This window comes from Sturnus vulgaris, unplaced genomic scaffold (genome assembly GCF_052056855.1).
Source record: "Sturnus vulgaris isolate bStuVul1 unplaced genomic scaffold, bStuVul1.hap1 Scaffold_304, whole genome shotgun sequence".
NCBI classification, from domain to species: Eukaryota; Metazoa; Chordata; class Aves; order Passeriformes; family Sturnidae; genus Sturnus; species Sturnus vulgaris.
Genome location: NW_028276378.1, coordinates 336,344 through 342,731, shown reverse-complemented (window position 1 = coordinate 342,731; position 6,388 = coordinate 336,344). Strand labels below are relative to the sequence as shown.

Below are 6,388 nucleotides of genomic sequence, written 5' to 3'. Positions count from 1 at the left end.
GGCAGGAACAAGACGCTAACAGGACGATTCATTCCAAGAACCGCAAAGATGGATGCACGAGAACCCTACGCTCAGAATCCTCTACCTATCTTCACACTCCTGCAAGTCCTACTCCACTGACAATCGATCTCTGCAGCGCAGAGAACAAGACCTTAAAAAAGACATCTCATCTCTCTTGAGACGCATCCAATCAGATAACGATGCCTGTCCAAGCTCCTGAATCAAAGGTTTGAGGGTACCGGTGCCAGGCTGAGGAAGGAAGCAATCAGAGATGGCAAGAATGACGCCAGAGTTTCCAGAAAGAACCTTGAAGGGCAAAGGGAAAAGACATGCCACACGAGACACACTAAAGATACACAGAGCACGATAGACAAGTGACACAACAAACACCAGGACCGCTCTGCCCTGTGCACCTCGGCATCCTCAAACCGACACCTGAAATGGTCCAAGGGGACACAGCCTGGACGTCCTCGGCTCCAAACATGACTCAAAAATCCCTCCCGCAGGGTCTTGACCCCATATCCAACTTCCATCCTCCCAGTGCGTGGAAGCCCTTCACTTATCTCTCGGACGTGTGGGGATGCGAACCCACAGCAGGTGCGAAGGTAGGCTGCCTCGTCCTCTGGCAATTCTGCGCTCTCAAAGCGCTGCTGTCATGGATGGCAGTTGCAATAAAGGAAATCAATGCATGATCTCAGCAGCACCATCGGCCTAAACACGACAATTTTGATGCTCACCATCTCCTGACAATGCCCGCACCCTCGGGCCACACGCTTCGGCCACACGCAGAGCCTGACGCCGTCATCACAGGGTATGCGTGGCTGAGGGGGGGACAAGGTGATGCGACATTGCTCAAACTTGAGTGCGCCCACACTACTCCACCCTACCTCCCCAACTCACCACAGCTCCTTACCTATTCCTGAAGGTTACCTGGATGGCATCTCCAAACAGGAAAGGGTCAAGGCTTCATCACAGGCTCCTGGAATACTTCCCGAGTTCTCAGGACAGTGCAAAACCACTTTTCTTAGCGAGGAGGGGTCTCACCTTAATAAAAGTGCAATGCCTAAAACACACCAACAGTAACGGACGCTTAGACTTGCACCAGAAATTGAGACCTTTACCACAAATAACTGCTTCTGTCACTGCTCACCTTGCCCACTTCCACCTGACAGCTGATATCCAGCATCACTTCCTAAAAATAAAGAGAAAGAACAGTGCTGTAACACAGCCACCACTTATGCTTCCCCGGCGAGGACAAACAGTCACCGACCTGCTTGGGGCAACCCCCTCACCCACAATGGGGCGCTCTGCTTCTGATTTAAACCATCTGCATCTGAAAGGAAGTTATGACAAAGGTTAAAGCCCTGCACAGCTCCAGAGGCCTTGTTTCTACCTAGGAAAACCATCCAGAATCCAAATATACTCTGCATTACAAATTTCAAGTCTCCAGCATTTATGCTTTTACCCCCACTCTCACACTGCGCAGCAGGGCAGAACGATCCCAGGCCAGACACGCAAACGCCTCTGACACAGGGGATGACAAACAAGGGGACGCAACAGCAAGAGAAAACTCATTCAGAAGAGCGACTGCAAGCACGGAGAGAACGAGGAAGGACACGGTCGAGATGAGAGCGACGCTGACCTGATGAGGCTCAGAGAAGCCGGCAGGAACAAGACGCTAACAGGACGATTCATTCCAAGAACGGCAAAGATGGATGCATGAGAACCCTACGCTCAGAATCCTCTACCTATCTTCACACTCCTGCTAGTCCTACTCCACTGAAAATCGATCTCTGCAGTGCACAGCTGTCAATGGCAGCTCAGAATAAGACAGTAAAACACTTCTGATTGGATGCTTCTAAAGAGAGATGAGATTCTGATGCCTGTCCTAGCTCCCGACTCAAAGGTTTGATGGCACCGGCGCAGGGACAGGAAAGGTGGGAATACAGATGCTAAGAATGATGCTAGAGGTCCCAATAAGCCCCTCGAAGGACAAAGGCAAAGTACATGCCACACAAGACACACTAAAGACACACACTGCACGATAGACAAATGACACGACAGACACCAGGGCCGCTCTGCCCTGCGCACGTCAGCATTACAGGACTTACCCTTTATATGGCCAAAGGGCACACATCTTGGACACCCCCATCTCCAAAGCTGGCTCAAAAATCCCTCCCGCAGAGTCCCGAATCCACATCCCGCTTTCATCCTCCCTGTGGGCGGAAGCCCTTGACTTATCTCTCCGACGCCGAAGAGGCGAACCCACGGCAGTTGTAAAGGGAGGCCACCTCATCCTCTGCAATTTCATGTTCTCACCAGGCTGCTGTCACTCATGTCAGCCGCTATAAATGAAATCAACCATCAGTGTATGATCTGAGCAGCACCATCGGCCAAAACATGACAATTCTGCCGCTCACCATCTCCTGACAACACTGGAGGGCCGCACGCTTTGGCCACACGCAGAGCCTGACGCCGTCATCACAGGGTATGCGTGGCTGAGGGGGGGACAAGGTGATGCGACATTGCTCAAACTTGAGTGCGCCCACACTACTCCACCCTACCTCCCCAACTCACCACAGCTCCTTACCTATTCCTGAAGGTTACCTGGATGGCATCTCCAAACAGGAAAAGGTCAAGGCTTCATCACAGGCTCCTGGAATACTTCCCGAGTTCTCAGGACAGTGCAAAACCACTTTTCTTAGCGAGGAGGGGTCTCACCTTAATAAAAGTGCAATGCCTAAAACACACCAACAGTAACGGACGCTTAGACTTGCACCAGAAATTGAGACCTTTACCACAAATAACTGCTTCTGTCACTGCTCACCTTGCCCACTTCCACCTGACACCTGATATCCAGCATCACTTCCTAAAAATAAAGAGAAAGAACAGTGCTGTAACACAGCCACCACTTATGCTTCCCCGGCGAGGACAAACAGTCACCGACCTGCTTGGGTCAACCCCCTCACCCACAATGGGGCGCTCTGCTTCTGATTTAAACCATCTGCATCTGAAAGGAAGTTACGACAAAGGTTAAAGCCCTGCACAGCTCCAGAGGCCTTGTTTCTACCTAGGAAAACCATCCAGAATCCAAATATACTCTGCATTACAAATTTCAAGTCCCCAGCATTTATGCTTTTACCCCCACTCTCACACTGCGCAGCAGGGCAGAACGATCCCAGGCCAGACACGCAAACGCCTCTGACACAGGGGATGACAAACAAGGGGACGCAACAGCAAGAGAAAACTCATTCAGAAGAGCGACTGCAAGCACGGAGAGAACGAGGAAGGACACGGTCGAGATGAGAGCGACGCTGACCTGATGAGGCTCAGAGAAGCCGGCAGGAACAAGACGCTAACAGGACGATTCATTCCAAGAACCGCAAAGATGGATGCACGAGAACCCTACGCTCAGAATCCACTACCTATCTTCACACTCCTGCAAGTCCGACTCCACTGAAAATCGATCTCTGCAGCGCAGAGAACAAGACCTTAAAAAAGACATCTCATCTCTCTTGAGACGCATCCAATCAGATAACGATGCCTGTCCAAGCTCCTGAATCAAAGGTTTGAGGGTACCGGTGCCAGGCTGAGGAAGGAAGCAATCAGAGATGGCAAGAATGACGCCAGAGTTTCCAGAAAGAACCTTGAAGGGCAAAGGGAAAAGACATGCCACACGAGACACACTAAAGATACACAGAGCACGATAGACAAGTGACACAACAAACACCAGGACCGCTCTGCCCTGTGCACCTCGGCATCCTCAAACCGACACCTGAAATGGTCCAAGGGGACACAGCCTGGACGTCCTCGGCTCCAAACATGACTCAAAAATCCCTCCCGCAGGGTCTTGACCCCATATCCAACTTCCATCCTCCCAGTGCGTGGAAGCCCTTCACTTATCTCTCGGACGTGTGGGGATGCGAACCCACAGCAGGTGCGAAGGTAGGCTGCCTCGTCCTCTGGCAATTCTGCGCTCTCAAAGCGCTGCTGTCATGGATGGCAGTTGCAATAAAGGAAATCAATGCATGATCTCAGCAGCACCATCGGCCTAAACACGACAATTTTGATGCTCACCATCTCCTGACAATGCCCGCACCCTCGGGCCACACGCTTCGGCCACACGCAGAGCCTGACGCCGTCATCACAGGGTATGCGTGGCTGAGGGGGGGACAAGGTGATGCGACATTGCTCAAACTTGAGTGCGCCCACACTACTCCACCCTACCTCCCCAACTCACCACAGCTCCTTACCTATTCCTGAAGGTTACCTGGATGGCATCTCCAAACAGGAAAAGGTCAAGGCTTCATCACAGGCTCCTGGAATACTTCCCGAGTTCTCAGGACAGTGCAAAACCACTTTTCTTAGCGAGGAGGGGTCTCACCTTAATAAAAGTGCAATGCCTAAAACACACCAACAGTAACGGACGCTTAGACTTGCACCAGAAATTGAGACCTTTACCACAAATAACTGCTTCTGTCACTGCTCACCTTGCCCACTTCCACCTGACAGCTGATATCCAGCATCACTTCCTAAAAATAAAGAGAAAGAACAGTGCTGTAACACAGCCACCACTTATGCTTCCCCGGCGAGGACAAACAGTCACCGACCTGCTTGGGGCAACCCCCTCACCCACAATGGGGCGCTCTGCTTCTGATTTAAACCATCTGCATCTGAAAGGAAGTTATGACAAAGGTTAAAGCCCTGCACAGCTCCAGAGGCCTTGTTTCTACCTAGGAAAACCATCCAGAATCCAAATATACTCTGCATTACAAATTTCAAGTCCCCAGCATTTATGCTTTTACCCCCACTCTCACACTGCGCAGCAGGGCAGAACGATCCCAGGCCAGACACGCAAACGCCTCTGACACAGGGGATGACAAACAAGGGGACGCAACAGCAAGAGAAAACTCATTCAGAAGAGCGACTGCAAGCACGGAGAGAACGAGGAAGGACACGGTCGAGATGAGAGCGACGCTGACCTGATGAGGCTCAGAGAAGCCGGCAGGAACAAGACGCTAACAGGACGATTCATTCCAAGAACCGCAAAGATGGATGCACGAGAACCCTACGCTCAGAATCCTCTACCTATCTTCACACTCCTGCAAGTCCTATTCCAGTACAAGGCATCTCTCCAGTGCACAGAACAAGACCTTTAAAAAAGACATCTCATCTCTCTTGAGAAGCATCCAGTCAGATTCTAATACCTGTCCAATCCCTTGGGTCAAAGGTTTGATTGTAGCAGTGCCAGGCAGAGGAAAGCAGCAATGAGAGATGCTAAGAATGATGTCAGAGTTTCCAAAAAGAACCTTGAAGGGCAAAGGGAAAAGACATGCCACACGAGACACACACTGCACGATAGACAAATGACACAACAAACACCAGGGCCGCTCTGCCCTGTGCACCTCAGCATCTTCAGATCTACACTACATATGTCCATAGGGGACTCAGCTTAGACATCCTCATCTCCAAACCTGACTCAAAAACCCCGTCCAAAGAGTCCTGACCCCACATCCCACTTCCATCCCCCCTGTGGGTGGAAGCCCTCCACTTATCTCACGGACATCAGGGGATGTGAGCCCATGGCAGGTGTGAAGGAAGGCCATCTCATCCTCTGACAATTCCGTGCTCTCAAAGCGCTGCTGTCACTGATGTCAACTGCAATTAATGAAATCAAATATTAGTGCATTATCTCAGGAGCACCATCACCCAAAACCTGACAATTTTGATGCTCACCATCTCCTGACAATGCCTGCGCCCTCGGGCCACAGGATTCGGCCACACGCAGAGCCTGACACCGTCATCACAGGCTATGCGTGGCTGAGGGGGGGACAAGGTGATGTGGCATTGCTCAACCATGAGTGGACCCACACCAATCCACCTTACCTCCTCAAATCACCATAGCTACTCACCTCTTCCTGAATGGCATGTCCAAACAGGAAAAGATCAAGGCTTCATCACAGACTCCTGGAATACTTCCTAAGTTCTCAGGACTGCAGGAAACCATCTCTCTTGGCCCATTGGTGAGGGGGGAGTCTCACCTTTATACAAGTCCAAGCCTAAAACAAACCAACAGTAATGGATGCTCAGTGTTGCACCAGAAACTCAGACCTTAAACACAGATAACTGCTTTTGTCACTGCTCACAGGGCCTGTGGGGGCCCTGCCTCCGCTGAGCAGGAGACCAAAGCTTCACGCCTGCCCCAGGGGGGCTGCAGGGAGGCCATAAAGGCCTAAAAATGCTGAGGGGCTTCAGGGGTGGCCAAGGCACAAAGCCAAGGGCCGTGGGCAAAAGGCCCTGCCCTGCTTACATGGTGGCCTGGGGGAGCTCCATTTCCCCCCTGGCCTGCACACACTGGGGCTCTCACTGTCCTTTTATAGGATCGCCC

General features: G+C 51.5%; 1 long non-coding RNA gene across 1 annotated transcript; it reads right to left on the bottom strand.

Moving 5' to 3' along the window:
• Positions 1 to 4,304: 4,304 nt before the first annotated feature.
• Positions 4,305 to 4,701, bottom strand: LOC148217757 (uncharacterized). The gene is made up of 3 exons (XR_015800782.1): positions 4,611 to 4,701; positions 4,491 to 4,532; positions 4,305 to 4,403 (listed from the first exon to the last, which is right to left on the bottom strand). It is a non-coding gene; the product is annotated as an uncharacterized LOC148217757 (long non-coding RNA).
• Positions 4,702 to 6,388: the final 1,687 nt, after the last annotated feature.